Genomic DNA, 18,794 nt, shown 5'->3' with positions numbered 1-18,794 from the left:
TCCTGGCTTCATTTTAGCCATATCCAGAAACCTGCAAGCAGGTGAGCTCTTGGGGCCAGAGAGGAGAATGGATCTGTGGCGGCTGCTGAGAGTCAAGTGAGCCACAAGGGCCCAGCGTATTCATGAGGAAAGATCTCTGCCCTTCTATTAGGAGGCCCCGAAGATCTGGTCTTGGGACTCGAACTCTAGATAAGACCCCCTGCTGAGCACAGAGTGTGGCTGCCCTGCTGCAGACAGCAAGAAGAGGGGCTGGGTGGGGCTTTTACCTGGGGCTCAACAACCCCACCTTGGCCAGAGCCTCGCAGCCGACCAGCTCAGATTTGCTACAAGCAAATCTTAAATCTCCCTTCTTCCCTGGGCCTCTGTATCTCAACTGTAAAATGCTAGCCTTGATCCAGAAAAGCTTCCTGTTTTTTTTTGTTTTGTTTTGTTTTGTTTTTTTGATATAGAGCCTGGTTCGATAAACAATGCATAGCGCACATTTAGTGTTCCCCACCCTGTGTCCAGCAGTGGGGATGAAAGGGTGCTCCAGTTATAGTCTTCGTCCCTGTGGGGCTTATGCTGATTCATTCATTTCTCCATTCTCTCTTTCACTCATCAGTTCCCTCCACAGTTGTCCGACACGTGCCAGGCTCTGTTCTAGGAGTTGAGAATACAGTGGTGAGCAAAATGTGCAGGTCCCCACCTTCACATGCTGGTGGAGTGAGGAAAAAACTCAGTGAACAAACGAATAAAGTGAAATCTCCATGCCTTTCCTCCCCCAACCCCAAGAGTCGCTGCAGGAGCTAATGAGGATGCTATCTCTGCACTCCCTAAGGAGGCCAGATGCTTTAATTGGACTTAACTTTCTGTAAAGTTTAATGGGAAAAAATAGTTTGTTTTTAATTATAAAGAGATAATGAATCCTGAATACGCCTCTCCAAAGAATGCTGCCCTTCCCCACAGATACTGATCTGTTCTGACCCCTGTTTTAGGCTCATTTCCGTAAACGGATAACAATGAGTCTGTGCTATCAAGGAGAAACCGAGGCAGCCAGGCAGGGAACTCCCCCACGACTGACGTCTTGTTGGATTTGCTGCCAAAGCCCATCTCTGGGCAGCTTTGGAAGTGGGGGATGGGGGTTATTCTGGTTTGAGCTGGTCTCTTCCTTTCCACTCTGATGCCTTGTCTACCCCTGGGGAGAGCAGGGAAGGGTGGGGCCGTGTGTAGGGAATCTTGAAGTGATGTGGTCAGTTCGACGAAGTGGGTGGCCTGGGTTGGCGCAGCTAATGAACATTTTTGTTTTGTTTGGTTTCTGCGTGCCTCTGTTTATTTTTGCCTAATAGAACAGGCTGACTTTTGATGCCGTCCAACAACTGACTTTCTCTCTTTTTCCATCCAGCCTCACTTTGCCCTGGACTGGAAATCATTTCTGTTTTTCCCTCTACAGGCTCTAGGGTTTCAGGAACTGCTGAACTGAAAATAATTCTAGCTGAGAGGGCTTCTCCAGAATACCAGGGGTGGGTTCCAACATGTGCGATGGGCGGTAGCCCTAGGGCACAGCCCAGCTGGGCCTATTGCAGGGCCAAGCATCTGCTAGGAGATTGAAATCACCAGCTACTTAGATTCGTGCAGAATCTAAGTGTGTGTAAGTTTTTATTTGGGGATATAGAGATACTTTCATTGACCCAGCTGTCTTAGAAAATTAGATAAAATCCAAAAGGTATGTAGATAATAAATTTAATTCCAAACTTTAGAGTCTAAGACACACACTGACTTGCAGGCAAGGATATGAAAAGGCACCTTCAGGTCTGTCCCTGTGGATACGGATGACTAAGGCATCTGACCAACTCGACTGACACCTCCAGAGAAACTATTTGGGCAAGGCGTGGTGCTTGGCAGGGCTCCAGCAATGAACACAACGGAGCTTCTACCCCAACACAGAGTACTGTCTTCTCGGAGTGGGGCCTGATGTGGCACAGACATGTCATCAAGGCCACGTGATGTGAGCTGCCACATCTGGCTGTCATACTAGTAACAGAAACCCAGGCCCCAATCTCTGGGTTGGGAGATTGGGAGGTGGGTACAGACATTAGGGAGGTCTCCACAGAGGAAGCAACAGTGAAGCTTCAACCTGAGGAGTAAATGGGTAGACAGTGGTGTTCTAGGTAGAGAAAATACTATGGACAAAGGCCTAGAGAGAAGAGAAAAATCAGAACTTCAGGAAACTGAATGAATTCAGTGTTTCTGGATTAGAACCTGTGATGTGGGTGGGCAAATGAGGACCCACCCTAGGCTGATGTCTCATCATAAAGGTCCTTGTAAACTGTGTCAAGGATGACAGCAGTCTGCAGCAGTGTCTCAGCATGCAAACAACAAGGTCAAATTTCACTTGAGCCCAGGAGTTCAAGACCAGCCTGGGCAACATAGCGAGACCCTGTCTTTACAAAAAATTTAAAAAATTGTCCAGGTATGGTGGGGCACACTTGTAGTCCTAGCTACTCAGAAGGCTGAGGTGGGAGAATTGCTTGAGCCTAGGAGGTCAAGCCTGTAGTGAGCCATGATTGCACTACTGCACTCCAGCCTGGGCAACAGAGCAATACTCTATTTCAAAATAAATAAATAAAATTGCATTGAGAAAAAGATGCTGGCTGCAGTGTGGAATATGTTGGGTATAGTGAAGGCTGGCAAGATGGAAGCTGTTTTATTAATCAAATGAGAGAAAGTAGTGGTGGTGGATCAGGGTCATGGCAGTGGGAACGGCAAGAATGGACAGATGGGGGAAATCAATATAATTTGGTGATTGATTAGACAATGGCTGTATTGGAGAGGAAGAAACCCAGGATGACCTCTTGTCATTCATCCCTAGAAAAGAACCAAAGTCCATTGAAGATGGGGAGAGAGATGGCAGGTTCACTTTGGAGATACTCATGAGATATCCAAGAGTAGATGCCCAGAAAGTTTAGGCTTAAAGTCATATTTGGAGCCCAAAAGGAGAGGCCAAGCTTGCCAACAGAGTATGCAGAGTAAAGAGAAAAAATACAATAAAATCCCAAGGAAATGACATATTGTATCGAGAGAGAGAGAGAAAGAGAGAGAGAGAGAGAGAGAGAGAGGAGATCATGAGAAGTAAGTCTCCGAAGGAGCCCAAAAAGGAATGGCCAGAAAGGCAGCAAAGAAAGAAGCCAGGGAGGCTGTGGTGTCTCATAAGTCAAATTTTCAAGAGGTAGTTATGCCCTCATGTTTGCAGAAAAATAAAAGAGGTTAGCTAAAAATTGAAAAGTGTTATCTGTCTGCAAGCATTTAAACAATCTTGGTGAGAGATGGAGGGCTCCAAAGTCAAACGGTAGTATATTAAAGAGGGAATGGAGCTATGAGAAGTGGGTCCAGCAAGAGATGATAACTCTTCAGAAACTTGCTGGTTGTGAGGGCCAAAAGGTCCTCAGGTCTGTAGGAGATCTCTTTCTTCATAAAGGTGGGAGATGTTTAAGTATGCTTAATTGTTGGAAGGAATAAGCAAAGAGAGAGAAAAAGTGGGAGATGATAAAATCTAGAAGAGAGCTGGGCACAGTGGCTCACACCTGTAATCCCAGCACTTTGGGAGGCCCAGACGGGTGGCTCATCTGAGGATGGGAGTTCAAGACCAGCCTGGGCAACATGGTGAAACTTCGTTTCTACTAAAAATACAAAAATCAACTGTGTGCGGTGGTGCATTCCTGTAATCCCAGCTACTTGAGAGGCTGAGGCAGAACAATCGCTTGAACCCAGGTGGTAGATTTTGCAGTGAGCTGAGATGGCGCCACTGCACTCCAGCCTGGGTAGTGTGTGTGTGTGTGTGTGTGTGTGTGTATGAAGGAATAAATCCACCCAGCCATGGTGCTCAGGGGGCAGGAATGGGAAGACTGGAGCAGAGGGAAATTGAGAGGCCCTACCTCCAACACTAGGGTACGGGCTTTCTGCTGAGAAGGGAGAGAAGGAGGAGGATGAGGGAGGGAGGTGGGAGTAGGAGACCTACTTCCAACATGGGGACAGGCTACGGCTTTCCACTGAGAAGGGAGAGAAGGAGAAGGGTGAAGGAGGGAGGTGGCAGTAAGGGACCGGAAAACCATTGAGGAGTTTTGGAATAACCACTCAGAGGATTTACTGTCCTGGAGAGAAATCTTGCAGGAGTGATCATCAGTGCAGAAGACTCATCAGCACCTAAAGAACTTGTGTTTGTGGTGCCTCCAGTTTGCAAACTTTGCAAAGTTTGCGTGATGTTTCTCCAGCGGTCCTTGCCAACTCAGAGTGAAAATAGAGGCGGGGAACGAAGAGATTGCTTCAGGAATAAGAATTTGCCTGGGTGAGGCATAAACAAGCAAAGGAGGAGTGTCATAGAGGAGACTCAGTGGCATGAGAATGGTTGAAACAAAAGACCATGGAGATGAGATGGAGAAACAAAGGGAGAAGGCACTGCTAAGAAGGAAAATAGTATTGGCATCTGTATTAGTTCGTTTTCACACTGCTATAAAGAAATACCCAAGACTGGGTAATTTATAAAGGAAAGAGGTGATAGGGTTTGGCTGTGTTTCTCCCCAAATCTCATCTTGAACTGTAGTTCCCATAATCCCCACATGTCATGAGAGGGATCCAATGGGAGGTAATTGAATCATGGGGGCAGTTACCTCCATGCTGTTCTTGTGATAGTGAGTGAGTTCTCATGACATCTGATGGTTTTATAACCATCTTCAGTCTCTTCACTCTGTACTTCTCCTTGCTGTCACCATGTGAGGAAGGACATGTTTGCTTCCCCTTCTGCCATGATTGTAAGTTTCCCGAGGCCCCCCAAGCCCTGCAGAACTGTGAGTCAATTAAACCTCTTTCCTTTATAAATTTCCCAGTCTCAGGTATGTCCTTATAGCAACGTGAGAACAGACTAATACAAGAGGCTTAATCGACTCACAGTTCCATATGGCTGGGGAGGCCTCAGGAAACTTACAATCATGGCAGAAGGTGAAGGGGAAGAAAGGCACATTCTTCACAAAGCAGCAAGAGAGAGAGCAAGCAAGTGAAGGGGGGAAGAGCCCCTTATAAAACCATCAGATCTTGTGAGAGCTCCCTCACTATCATGAGAACAGCATGGGAGAAACCTCCCACATGATCCAAGTACCTCCCTCCAGGTCCCTCCCTTGACACCTTGGGATGACAGGTCAAAATTTCGGTGGGAATACAAACCATGTCGGCATCCAAGACCCAGAAGTCTCAGAAAAATAGAAGTAAATGTACAAAAATGAGGAAATCTTTAAGAAAGCTAGGATAAGACATTGGACCTGAGAATGAGATGGTCCTAGCATTTAAGATTTGAGAGAGTTGTAGTTTTAGGGAGAAGGTATGGTGCACCTAGGGGTGCAGATGGTCCAGCACCTGGCTGGCTGACTAAAGTAGGGTGAGGTCACTGAGATGGGCAAGTGGATCAGTTATCTGTAACACAACAGTGATGGGCTACAGATCATCCTTGTTAAAGCTGAGTTCACCCTTCATAATGACAATATTTGGTGGTAGAGGAGGATGTTGACCCAGTTCTCATGATTCCTGGTGAATGGCAAAAGTGCCCAGGAGATTGGTAAATGCTGGGGATCACAAGAAGTAGAGGGTAACAGAGCCAGATGGTGCTAATCTAAAAGGTGCAGAGGCAGAAGTAGAAATAGTTCTCAAAAGGCTTGGGATACAAAGAAGACACAAACTCCTGATCCTGACATGTCACCCTTGAGGGTTGCAGGGAAAGTTTCTTCCTAAAGTGTATCGCCAAGACCACAGCATTCACTATAGCATGGACGTTGAAGATATAAGGTGTATTTAAGCTGGTTTCTTTATCAAGAAACATGGCTTCCATACAGCAATTTAGAAGGGAGAGGAGTAAAAAGGATGTGCTCAGAGAAAAGCAAGCTCTGTATAACATAGGAATAGAAGATGACCAGAGGTCAAAGACAGCAGGAATGGGAGGATAGTGAAGTCAGCTTGTGCTGGAGAGATACTAGTGAGTGGAGGAAGAGTGTCCTTGCCCTCAAGGGCCAGCCAGCAGGTGGCAGGATTCATTGGTCCATTGGATTCTACCAAGTGTCGGAAACACTTATTGAATCCATCCCTATTGTCTTCAGAGGCATCTAACCTGATATGCCCCACTCCTGTGGGGGCCCTCAGGACCAGCCAGGTGTCCATACCTGTGGTGGGCCTGGCGCTGGTCCCAGAATTTCAAAACTCCCACTACCGCTTCTTCTGTGAAGCTCGTACTTCATTACTGTCAATCTTAGTCTCTCCTGGAAAATTCATTCCACCTCACATAATGAATAAATGATTCTTTTCTTAAATTAGGATTCAACGGAGTAATTGTAAAATTGGTATTTTGCTCAAAAACCCTTTCTTGGAGCTTACAAAAATGACATTAGAGAGAAACTTTCTCAACGGTGATTTTTATAAGATGCAGCATATTAAACTGTATTTAAATACGTTGAACATACATAAATTATCACAAGCAAAAAAAAAAAACAATTATTGTGTTTCCAAAAGATTTCAGTGGCTTTCACATGAGCAAGACCTCATGGCTCTGTCTATTAAAATGGCTGAGGTTTAGAAGACTATTTTGTGTACCTTAGGACAGGACATCTCAGCTCTCAGGAAAGAGACCAGCCTGCAGGGCATACATTCCATGTCCTGGGTGTTGAGAATTGAAAGACAAACAAACAAACAAACAAACACACAAACAAAATACAGTTTTAAAATTATGACAGCTTTTCTAAAAATTATATAATTTTCAAGGGCATAGACTCTAATTTATTGAATTTTTTGCTCCTAAACTAGTATCTAGTGCATAATAGTCCTGCCAATGTATTCGATAAACTGAACTAAACTCAACTCTCAAGTAGCCAAATTAGAATTCAGTGCAAGAAAGTCATTACAGTAACTCTTGGGAAAAGGGTGACTTAAGACCAATATGGATACATAGAATAACCCAGCTGCTTATGGCTATGGTTAAGAATGCAAGGCTTTTTCACCCTCCTCCAGGTCCACCATGGGGACATCCTGGAGTACCTTGAGAGGGGCTTATCTTGAGATAGATGGCATTTCCCACACTCTCCCTCTGACCTCCTGTTCATGCATTGGGCTCATGCCATGCTGCTGCATGCAAAGTACACTGATGGATGGATGGATGGATGGATGGATGGATGGATGGATGGGTAAATGGATGGATGAATGACTGGATGGATGAGTGGATGGGTAGATGGATGGAGGGATAGGTGGGTAGGTGGATGAATGGATATATGGGTTGATGGATAAATTGGTGGATGGATGAATGGATGAATTGGTGGATGGGTGCATGGATGGATGCATGGATGGGTAATAAATGAAAGGAAAGAAGAAATTCACCCCTGAAATACTCTCACCCCTAGGTTCAACATCAGTCTGTAATAGCCAAAAGAACATGCTGATAGGTCCCTGAGAGGCAGTGCCCCGATGTGAAGCCACCACCAACTCCCTACTGGCCCCGGGTTAGAAAGACATGGGCTTGTCATTACAATAGGTCCAGGCTGAGAAGGAAGAAGGAAGAAGTGCTTTCCCCTTCTGCATCCACAGTATGGATGCAGAGAACACAGATTTGTTTGGCAAATCTTAGAGTCTAGAACTGAAACCCACATGGTGAAGCCTTCCAGTGATACCATCCTTCCTATGCTCCCTCCTTTCAGGAGGTGATAAGTATTGAGTTTAAGGCCCACCAATAGGTCTTCTGCCAGGCTGAATGAGGAATAAAGTCTGAGAACGCATGACTCTATTTGGTAGTCCTGACTGTCCCTACAAAGGCATTCAAACAAAGGCCCACACTCCTCAAATGACCCAGATACAGTGGACAATAAGTCAAGTTGGAAAGGTTGAGGAGGATGAGATTCCAGAATCCCATCCTGTGTGTTCACCTCCCATTCTTCCTCCCGTTTTTCTCTCTCCCCTAAATATCTCCCTTTTTTTTTTTTTTTTTTTTTTTTGAGACAGGGTCTCACTCTGTTGCCCAGACTGGAGTGCATTGGCACAATCTTGACTCACTGCAACCTTCGCCCCCAGGTTCAAGTGATTCTCCCACCTCAGCCTCCCCGGGTAGCTGGCACTACAACAGGTGCATGCCACCATGCCCGGCTAATTTTTGTATTTTTTTTTTTTTATAGAGATGGGGTTTCACCATGTTGGCCAGGTTGGTCTCGAATTCCTGACCTCAAGTGATCTACCCACCTCGGCCTCCAAATTGCTGGGATTACTGGCATGAGCCACCATACCTGGCCTCCCGTAAATCCCTCACTCAAAAGGGAAAGTGCCTTGGTCTGACCCTGTTGCAATCTCTGATATCTCTCCCTTCCCCTGCCTTCCTTAACACCTCTTCCACCTCCTCCGTCAGCCAGAACTTGTGCAAATGACACTTGGAGTTCCACCTTCCCTGGCACGTTGGATAAGGAAATGACTGGAAACCTGACAGTCTATCACTACCAGGGAGTGACAATTTAAAAAAAAAAAAAGATTCAAGTTATGAGTGTAAGTTTAAAAATGTAACTAAAAGCCTTCATCAAAGTTTAAAGAGCTTCTTGCGCTTTTAGCATTTGCTTATTCTGATTTATTGACAATGACACACCTAGGAACAGTCATCTCTGCTGAGGCAGTGAAGTAATGGACTGTAGGGGGAGAGAGAAAAAGAGAGAGAGGGGGGAAAAAGGGAAAAAAAAGGGAAGGTGCAGCTCACAGAAGAGAGACCGCTGATTACAGCCCACTAATTTGTTATGCACTCCGGCAAATCAGCGGTGATTCATATGACAAATAAGGAGAAAAAATTAACAGCTGTCATGTTGTGATGTGTTAATTTCCTGACAGTCTCTGCACTGAAGCCAATTACTGATTTAAGGGCAGGGAGAGAGAGCCCTGTTCAAGCTTCTAATTAGGCTTCTTCAAGACTAAAAGGATAAAAGCAAAAATAAGAGCAAGAGAATGAGGCAGGTAGCTGGGCTCCAGGAAGCTCACATGCTTTTAAAGCCCCAGTTAAATAGCTTTAAGCTTAAGTGTGTTTAAGATAAGAATTTAGAAACATTTATTCACTTTTATCCCCGACCTGGTGGTTTAGGCTTTTGTGGACTAATTGGGGGCTGAGCAGGGCCCAGGGCTCTTGTTGCCCTGTTTCTGCACGAGTCCAGCCTCTCAGATGTAATCTACTAATAATACCTCTATTTAGCCGTGTCAACAACCATTCATCACCGTGGTAGACAAAGGGCGGTGGGTGCTCCACCAGCTTCCTACTCAAGGATCCTGCAGAATGTTGGACCTCCATTGCACTAACTGGTCCCATGGCACTGGCCCCAAAAGAGGACTGAGAGTGAGAGGAAGTTATTGGGGTCTGGGTGCTCAGACATCTAGGAAGCTTCCACATAGACCCGAGGGAAAGGAGAACTCATACGCTGTTGATTTGACTTTGGTTTCTTCCAACTTACTGGCATGCCTGATTACCTTATTTGTCATCTCCACTGATCCAGCTATCCAGAGTATGAATGGATCTTTTCTAGGGACCTGAACGATCTTTCATGGGAAGTGTTAAGGGGTGCTGGCTGCTGAGAGACTCATTCTTGGCCATTCTGGACACACTGGGGATTCAACAAAGTTACCCATAGCAGGAGCTCCTCTCTGTAGCCATCATCATCAATCACAAAAATTGGACTTCAAGGGATCTTGTGCCTCTGAGTATGACCAGCTACACAGATAGTGGCTCTTGTTTTAATGTGTTTTCCAAGAGAGGCAGCTCCCTTCCCATCTGTGCCCTCAATTCTTTCCTAGGGCTTTTTAAAGGGCTCTTTGTAAATTTATTGGTTAGTACTCAAAACCAGTAGCCTCATGGGTTGGTGCTGTGGTCACAGGAGCACAGGAGCCCTTCCTCCGTGGATTCCCAGGAAGAGCTTCTTCCTCAGATGGAAAGAAGCCTTATTTCCCAATGCTCATGAGTTTTTTCTTGTAGGTGGGCGAAATCCACTAGGATTCTTTGATTGCCTGTGACAACGGAGAGAGAGAAAGAGAGAGAGAGAGAGAGGAAAAGTAGGAGAAAAAGAAAGAGAAGAAGAAGAGGAAGAAGAAGGAGGAGAAGAAGAAGAAGAAGAAGAAGAAGGGGGAGGAGGAGAAGGAGAAGGAGAAGAAGAGATGAAGGAGAAAGAGAAGGAGGAGGGAGGAGGAGGAAGGAGAAGAAGGAGAAGAAGAAGAAGAAGAGATGAGAGAAAGAGAAAGAGGAGGAGGGAGGAGAAGGAGGAGGAGGGAGGAGAAGGAGGAGGAGGGAGGAGAAGGAGGAGGAGGGAGGAAGAGGACAAGAAGGGAGATAAAACCCCAAGCCTAAGTGGCCAGAGTGAAGAGGGAACTTCTTGGCTCACAAACCAAATAATCCAAGAAGATCTTGCTTGGGGGTCAGAACTTCAGGTAGGAATCCTGAGGCTTGGAATCACTGCCTTAGCCTCTTATCTCAACTTCCTTGGTGTGGGTCACATTTTCAGATGGGCTTTTCACCAGCTAATGACCAACCAGAAACACACTCCAAAGGTCCATGTCTGATCAGAAAGAGAGAACCAGGCCTTTCACTGTTAGTCGCCCCATTAGAAGTCCTGAGTTGACACTCTGGTTGACAGGATGAGATTCATTAGGGAATCAACTACTGACTAAGTTAGACCTTGATATCATTGGAATGTTTTGTCCCCTCTTCATCTCATGCTGAAATGTGATCCACAGTGTTGGAGGTGGGGCCTGATGGGAGATGTTTGGGTCATGGGTGCGGATCCCTCATCAATGGCTTGGTGCCCTCCCCATGGTAATGAGTGAGTCCTCACTCTATTAGTTCACATAGGAGCTGGTTGTTTAAAAGAGCCTGGTATGTCTCTTGCTCCCTCTTGCCATGTGACATGCCTGGCCCCCTCCACCTTCTGCCATGAGTAAAAGCTTCTAGAGGTCTCTCCATAAAAAAATTCATGGTGCCATGCTTGTACAGCCTGCAGAACCATGAGCCAAATAAACCTCTTTTCTTTGTAAACTACCCAGCCTCAGATATTCCTTTATAGCAATGCAAAACAGACTAATACAGACTGAATCCTGGGTCCACCACGGAGCTAAGAGAAGAGCACCCTCAGACAGGAGCATGAGGGAAAGATGAATTTCCAAAGAAAATCCAGGGATGATCCATAAAGAAGAAGGAAACCATAAATGTGCCTCAGAGTGAATCAGTGGACACAAAAGAGAGCCTTGCAGAGAGCTTCTAGGTCAATTCTGGTGTTTTTGGACTCCCTTCAGCTTCCTAATATTTAAATATATTTAAGGTGATGTTAGCTAATTTTTCAGAAATTTGCAGGTCGGGGAGGAGGGAAGAGCAAGGGGTAGAGGAAGAAGCCCATTGACGGTCACATTTGCAGCCAGCTCCTATTTTTGTAACAGTGACCCTAGAATTCACATGTAGAGCAGGGCTCATTTATTGCAGGGCTTTCTTTCAATAGAGATTTATCACATGTCTGGGAGTCAAACAGGCCCCTAACCTGGAGGCATTTGCACGGCCCCTGGTGATGCAGCCCTGCTCGGGGACCTGTGCAGCCCCAGCTGAGGTCACGCCAACCCTCTCCCCCAGAGAATTGCTGCCTCTTGCTGCCCGAGTGTCTGGGTCCAGGGTAAGCACATCATTACTACAATTAAAGAATCACTCAGGCGTTGACCGGTAAGGGGAAAATAGGTCCCTAGAGCCCCAGCCTCCTCTGGATGGCTTCCTCCTTTTAGGCAGGTGGTCTGATTAAAAGGCTTCAATGGTTTATTTCATTAGGAGTCACTGTTGGTATTGCCTGAGACAACAAGAATCCTTTGACATTGATTTTGTTGGTGACTGCAACCCTAAACTGGAAGGGATGGCTAAAAGGTAATTCACTCTGTAAGCTTTGCTCAATCCTGACCCATTATCAATTGAGTTGAAACATGTCAGCACAGTGAGATATTGAGCATATTATCTTTTTTAGGAAGGTTCACTGAGTGAATAACATACATGCATTTACCTGTATAAGTGCTGTCCAACAGATTTATGATCCATTGATTTATATAGCACCCTTCATCTGCATCAAGATGCTCTCCAAGAGAATGCCACGGCCTAGGAGAATTCTGTGCTGGCCTTGGGGAGAAGAAGCCACCTCTAGAGTGGGCAGTTTCCACTTTGTCAACCCCTCTGAGCTTAGAGAAACCCTTCCCCTGTCGGGGAGACATTGCTGGCCAATTGGAGTTCCTGGTATGGGGTGGAGACGATGGACTGAGTTGAGTTCCGTCAGAGTGGTGGAGGAAGCAGCCTACCAGCTGTGGTCTGGGAAGGCATCAAGATAATTCTGACCTAAAGAAGAAGACAGGGTTGGCCGGGTGCAGTGGCTCACACCTGTAATCCCAGCAGTTTGGGAGGCCGAGGGAGGTGGATCGCTTGAGGCCAGGAGTTGGAGACCAGCCTGACCAACATGGTGAAACCCCATCTCTATCAAAAATAAAAAAATTAGCTGGGCATGGTGGCACATGCCTATAATCCCAGCTACTTGGGAAGATGAGGCACAAGGATTGTTTGAACCCAGGAAGCGGAGGTTGCAGTGAGCTGAAATCACACCACTGCACTCTGGCCTATGTGACAGAGTGAGACAAAAAAAAAAAAGAAGAAGAAGAAGAAGAAGAAGAAGAAGAAGAAGAAGAAGAAGAAGAAGAAGAAGAAGAAGAAAAAGAAGAAGAAGAAGAAGAAGACAGGGTAGACAGATATGGAATTGAAACAAAAGGCAGATGAGAATCCCAGGAGGAAGTCAAAGATGCTTGACAAAAACACAGTGGGAATTCTGGTTTTGATGAAACAAGAGTGCCTTTGCAGGCTGAAAATCTAGGTCTGGGATGGGTAATAAAGAGAACAACATGAGAAATTCCAGGGTGTGTGATCTGGGGCCCTATAAATCCAGAAAATGGGCTGAGCTCTCCATTCCACTGCTTGCCATGTTCCATACCTGTTCGGCTTCCAGAACTCTTCCAGTGTCTTTGAGAAGGACTTAGAGAGACGGTGTGTCTGTTTCCATGGCCCTGCCTCTTCTCTCCTTCTGTCTCTAGCTCTCACTCTCTCCACAGGTTCCCTTGTCTGCCTTAATCTTTCTTCCCTTCTCCTCCCTTTCTCACTGTTTCAGCTCCCTTTTACCATACCTAATTCTATTTTAATCTCTGATGGGTTTTAATTACTACTCAAGGGTTGTAGGATATTTGTGGGAGTGAAAGAGGTCCCCAAAGGAAACAAAACCCAAACGGACTGCATGAGCAGTATGATCCAATGGGCCAGGCAGAAGTCAAGTTTAGAGTCTGCTCACTCTGAAGGCTGACCAGGTCCCTCCTGCCCTTCTGCCTCCTCTTTTCCATGCACAACCATCCTTGCACTGATGTCCATTGGCCAATGAAGAAGATGCTTCCATCATGGTGGTCTTGTTGGCAATCATGGGACCTTGACATAGTCCATGCATGAAAACCTTATTCTTCATGGCTTCTTATTTTCCATCCAAAAACAGGTATTTTTTCTTTTATCTTCCTCCTCCATAGGTACCTGTAGATATTTTTCAGTGCTGTGATTTAGCTCCAGAGTAAGGTGGCTGTTGCATTTAAAAGGCATCATTTTCTGATGTGCATGTGGCCTTATCAGCTCCTCTCTCCCTGCATGGCCGAGTGTTATCAGTGCATGCTGGGAAGCACTTGTGTTAGGGAAGTGAGCCTCAGCTGAGAGGTGCTGTGTTACTACAGAGCTTTCAGGTGATGGAGTGGCTGGTGCGGAGAGACACATCAAGATAGCGGGAATCCTGAGAATGTTCTCTGTAAGATTAAGCAGCAAGAACAGCTCAAACCAGAGGCCCACTGTCTAAATGAGTAGCGAGAGGAGAAATAGTAAGGTATGTGGTCCTTAGAAATAAAGGAGTCAGAGTTCTCTCACTGACATGGAAGTATCTGGAAAGGGTCCTGCATTTTACAGATGTGAAAACTGAGCTTTCATGACTTTCTGCCAGGTACCAAGCCTGTCTGGGCTCTTGGCTAGAGAACCTGCCAGGCTTGCAGGTGATCTGAAGGAACTGTACACCCAACAAAGGATTAATATCTAGAATCCACAAGGAGTTCAAACAAATCAGCAAGAGAAAAACAAATAATCCCATTATGAAGTGAGTGAACGACATGAGTAGACATTTCTCAAAAGATGACATACAAATGGCAACAAAGATGAAAACATGTTCAACATTGCTAGTCATCAGGGAAATGCAAGTTAGAACCATAATGAGATACCACTTTATGCTAGTCAGAATGGCCATGTTTTAAAAGAAAAAAAAAAAAAGATGTGTGGGTGGATGTGGTGAAAAGGAATCGCTCAGACACTGCTGATGGGAATGTAAACTAGTACAGCTTCTATGGAAAAATAGTATGAAGATTTCTCAAAGAACTAAAAGTAGAGTTACCATTTGATCCAGCCATCCCATACTGGGCGTCTACCGAAAGGAAAAGCAATCATTATATAAATAAGACACATGCAGGTGTATGTTGATTGCAGTGCAATTCACGATGGCAAAGATTTGGACCCAACCTAACTGCTCCTCAATGGATGAGTGGGTAAGGAAAACGCGGTGCATCTGCACCATGAATTACTACTCAGGTATCAACTCCTCTTTCAAAGAAGTGCCATGACATGACGGGAGGGAGGGTAGCACTGAGAGAGTGGGAGGATCTGACAGGGGTGCACAGGCTCATTACTCTCCAAGTCCCCATGGGCTCAGAGAAAAACAGGTCAAATCCCAGCACTGTAAGAAACTCCACTCTCCCAAGTTCCACTGGAACATATTTCAAATTCTGAGTCTGGAAAATCTCAGCTGCCAGAAAGAGCTTATGAAGGAAAGGCAGGGCAGGAGACAGAGCATTTGGTGAGGTTGCAATTGATTTAGGCTGTGTACACAACAAAAGCATCTGATTCCAAGCTCTCATGAGGGAGTTTCTGACCTGGATCACAGGACTTGTGTGGGTCCAGACATGAGTTCCAGCTAGTCCCAGCAGCTCATAAAATGATAGGTAAAATGCCAGTGATGTGGGAAATAAGCACTCCCTGAGGGAAGGGGGTCAGGGCACGGATTTCATCCCATTCTTAAAAGAGATGGTGACCCCAAAGAGCTGAAGATGTTTCTTCTCACTGCTTCTGAACTGGGCTCTAAAGTCAGACAGACCTGGCTCCAACCTCAGCTCTTGCATGTGAAACTTAAACAACTAGAGGCACTTTTTTGTCCTCCATGAGCTGCAGTTTCATAAAAACTATAAAGGAGAGATAACAGTACTTCTACCTCAAGGAACTACTGTTAGGATCAAAGAAGGCATTGCACGTGAAATGATTCCCCAAGCGTCTGGTGCATGGTAACCTCCAATTGGCACATGTGTGGGGCAACAGTGCTGGTGGAAGCGGTGGAAGCTGCAGGGCTCTAGCCCTAAGCCTGACCATAACTCAAAAGCTCCTTTCAGGATTGTTGCCTCATCTGTAAAATGGGTACAGTAGTCCCAACCTGCTGCCTTATAGGGATGCTATGATGATGATAAGAAACAGTGGGTAGAAAAGATTGTAAGGCTAGAGCAATGATACATGTAGCCTTTCCCCACCACACAGTTTATTGGGGTGGTTCGCCTGATCCCATTACCAAGAATGGGGGCTGGGCCAGCCTATGCCAGAGAAGGACTGTGAGCTGGCAGAGGATCTGTAACCCTGATCACCAGGTGGCTTCCCAGAGCCCATAGCTCCAGATCTTCACCTTTTATACAAGCTCAAGGGTAGCTGGGGGCGGGGAGATTGCCTTTTAATTTAATAGGGAAAATAATTCACGTGCTTATAATGAAATGCGACAAGCAGAACATAACAAGTAAATACAATACAAACTATGTTGCAAGCCTCTAAGGTAACAGAAAATAACTAGTTTTAGTTGCTTTTTTATCTATTATGAGGAATGTCAAGCATTTGACAACAGAGTATTTAATAAAAAATACCACAATTTGTGTTTAAGCGATAGCAATAGATATTACATTTATTTTATTTCTATCCAAGGAGACAGGTTGGGGATTTCTTAAAGGAATTAGGAAATACAAAGTGAGAGGTTTAATGGGCCTGAGACTCACAGGCCATGGGCTGGGGCTCCCTGGGGCTTACATGTGGGGACATAGCCAGCTGGAGGGCTGTGTGACCAGCACGTGCAGCCTCAGTGGAGAGCTAAGGGAGAGATGCGACCACACAAGCCAGGGAAAATACTGAGGGACCAAATGGGGCCTGTGCTGGGTATCGTCACATGTGGTCCCTAGGGGCCCCCAGAAGGTCTCAGTCCCACTGAGGAGAGGGACCGATGACACATTTAGAGGGTAAATAAAACTCTAGGCAGACCTCGTTAGCAAACCCCAGAAAAGATGCAGAGTTTTGTTCCAGTTTCATTGGTGATAGTAAAAAATCCACAATGCACATGCCCATCAAAAAGGGATCAGGGGGACAGGCAGGGTGGCTCATGCCTGTAATCCCAGAACTTTGGGAGGCCAAGGCAGGTGGATCAACAGGTCAGGAGTTCAAGAGCAGCCTGGCCAATATGGTGAACACTGCCGCTACTAAAAATACAAAAATTAGCTGGGTGTGGTTGTGCATGCCTGTAGTCCCAGGTCCTCGGGAGGCTGAGGCAGAAGAATTGCTTGAATCTGGGAGGCGGAGGTTACAGTGAGCCGAGATCGTGCCATTGCACTCCAGCCTGGGCAACAGAGTGAGATTCTGTCTAAAAAATATTAATTAAGTAATTATAAAGGGGATTTGGGATACAAAATCCTATATCCCTCTGAGGATGGGATTTGGCCAGGCTGGATTTACAGGTGAGGGTGGGAGTCGACCTCTGTATTAGTTCATTTTCATGCTGCCAATAAAGATGTACCCGAGGCTGGGTAATTTATAAAGGAAAGAGGTTTAATGGACTCACAGTTCTACATGGTTGGGGAGGCCTCACAATCATGGTAGAAGGTGAAGGAGGAGCAAAGGCACATCTTACATGGTGGCAGGCAAGAGAGCGTGTGCAGGGGAACTCCCCTTTATAAAACCATCAGATCTCGTGAGACTTACTGTCATGAGAATAGGACAGGAAAAACCCGCCCCCATGATTCAATTACCTCCCACCAGGTCTCACCCATGACATGTGGGGATTATGGGAACTTCAATTCAAGGTAAGGTTTGCAGTGGGGGGACACAGCCAAACCATATCAACCTAAAAAATGCAATGGTGTTGGAAAAAGGTAGAAGTGATTTATGTAGATCTAAACACATGCATGTAACCAAACAATATATGTAATTTACAAACGTGTGTGCATGTGTGTGTGTGTGTAAACATAGATTAGAAGGATTTGGAGAAAAAGTCACAATACTGCTTCCTTCTGGAGGAAGAGAATGGAAGGGGATCAGGAAGAGATGTGTAGAGACCTTAAGAGTATAATGAAGCCAGCTTCCTGGATAGGACTCAGAATTCCTTGATTTTTTTTAAACTTCTGCAACAAATATGGCAAATTTTGATTTTTGGTTAATTCTGAATGTTGCGGATTTCAATATTTCCCTTTTCTCTGTGTTTTTGGTATTTTTTCCCCAAAAGAGCAAGCAAGGTGAACATTCAGATAGCAACATGATCAGGGTGGCATCTTGGGGCCAGGAGAGGGTCTGGGAATGGGGTTGGTGACATAGAAGGTCAGGCAACCTGTCTCACCTTAATTTCATTACTACAGACAAGAAGGTTGGATTTAGATGTCTCTAGGGTGCATCTGGCTCTGGCGTGCTCACCTGCATCAACCAGCTGAAAAATCCTTTGGAGCTTAGGAAGGAGAAGGCTGGCAGAGGAGCTGGTGAAATGACCAGAGCTTGACTTGAAGCCAAGAAGGGCTTGGAGAGAGAGAGAGGGAGAGAGAGTGTATGGGCAGGACAGGGATGCGTGGGTGCCCCAGGAGAAGGGGGCAGCAGTAAGACTGGGTTATGGGAGGGTTAGAGGAGGGCCACTGGGTCATTGAGCAGAGTGAGGATTTGGGGGGTCAGTGTCTCAATGTGTGTACTGGCCAAAATGTGTCTCTTGAGCCTGTGAGAGCTCAGACCCCTTGGAGTGGAGCCATCACTCATCATGCACCCAGTATCACTACAGTGAAATGTCAGCCCAATGGCCAGATTCCAAGTTTTCAAGGGAAGCCAAAATCCCTTCTTTCTATGAAAGCTTTTAGTTTTTAGATGTTAGCTCAACTTGTTTTTGTAACCCTATTGGAGCACAGCACACAGATCTGGGAGCTGCATAGAACCTCTTGAGATAGTCATGGGTGCTTGGACTCTGAGAACTTTCCATCCGTAGATTTGATAGGAAGAAAGCCCCTAGATGGTCCCATCCTTCCTGCAACTGAATCTTATGGTGGCTGAGCCACTTCCCAGGCATGTGAACTCAGCCAAGTCTTTTAAACTCTCAGAGTCTCAGTTTCCTTAGGAAGTCAAATGGGAATCATTGGACCCAACTCATGGACTGCTGGGAAGATTAAACAATGTCCCATACACACGGGAACGCATTCAGAACATTGTGAAGTGCTGTACACACACAGAGCATTAATGCTACCATTCATGTTGGGTGTTGTGAGCTTTTATAAGCAAAGGGTCTGTGTCAAATCCATTCAGCATCCTTGTGTCTTAACAACAAATGGACGAATGTGTCTAACAATTCCTCTTACATGGCTCCATGGAG

At 45.7% G+C, this 18,794-nt stretch overlaps 1 long non-coding RNA gene across 1 annotated transcript in view; it reads right to left on the bottom strand.

Annotated features, from left to right (window-relative positions):
• Nucleotides 1-424: 424 nt before the first annotated feature.
• LOC131380782 (uncharacterized) overlaps nucleotides 425-18,794 on the bottom strand; it is a 34,705-nt gene continuing 16,335 nt past the window's right edge. The window contains exons 2-3 of the long non-coding RNA XR_009208974.1: nucleotides 6,607-6,669; nucleotides 425-639 (exon numbers count right to left, since the gene is read on the bottom strand). This is a non-coding gene — a long non-coding RNA (uncharacterized LOC131380782). The remainder of the gene's footprint in view (nucleotides 640-6,606; nucleotides 6,670-18,794) is intronic.

This window comes from Hylobates moloch, unplaced genomic scaffold (genome assembly GCF_009828535.3).
Source record: "Hylobates moloch isolate HMO894 unplaced genomic scaffold, HMol_V3 SCAFFOLD_12, whole genome shotgun sequence".
NCBI classification, from domain to species: domain Eukaryota; kingdom Metazoa; phylum Chordata; class Mammalia; order Primates; family Hylobatidae; genus Hylobates; species Hylobates moloch.
Note: the sequence above shows the minus strand (reverse complement) of the source record. Positions and strands in the feature narration are given on the sequence as shown.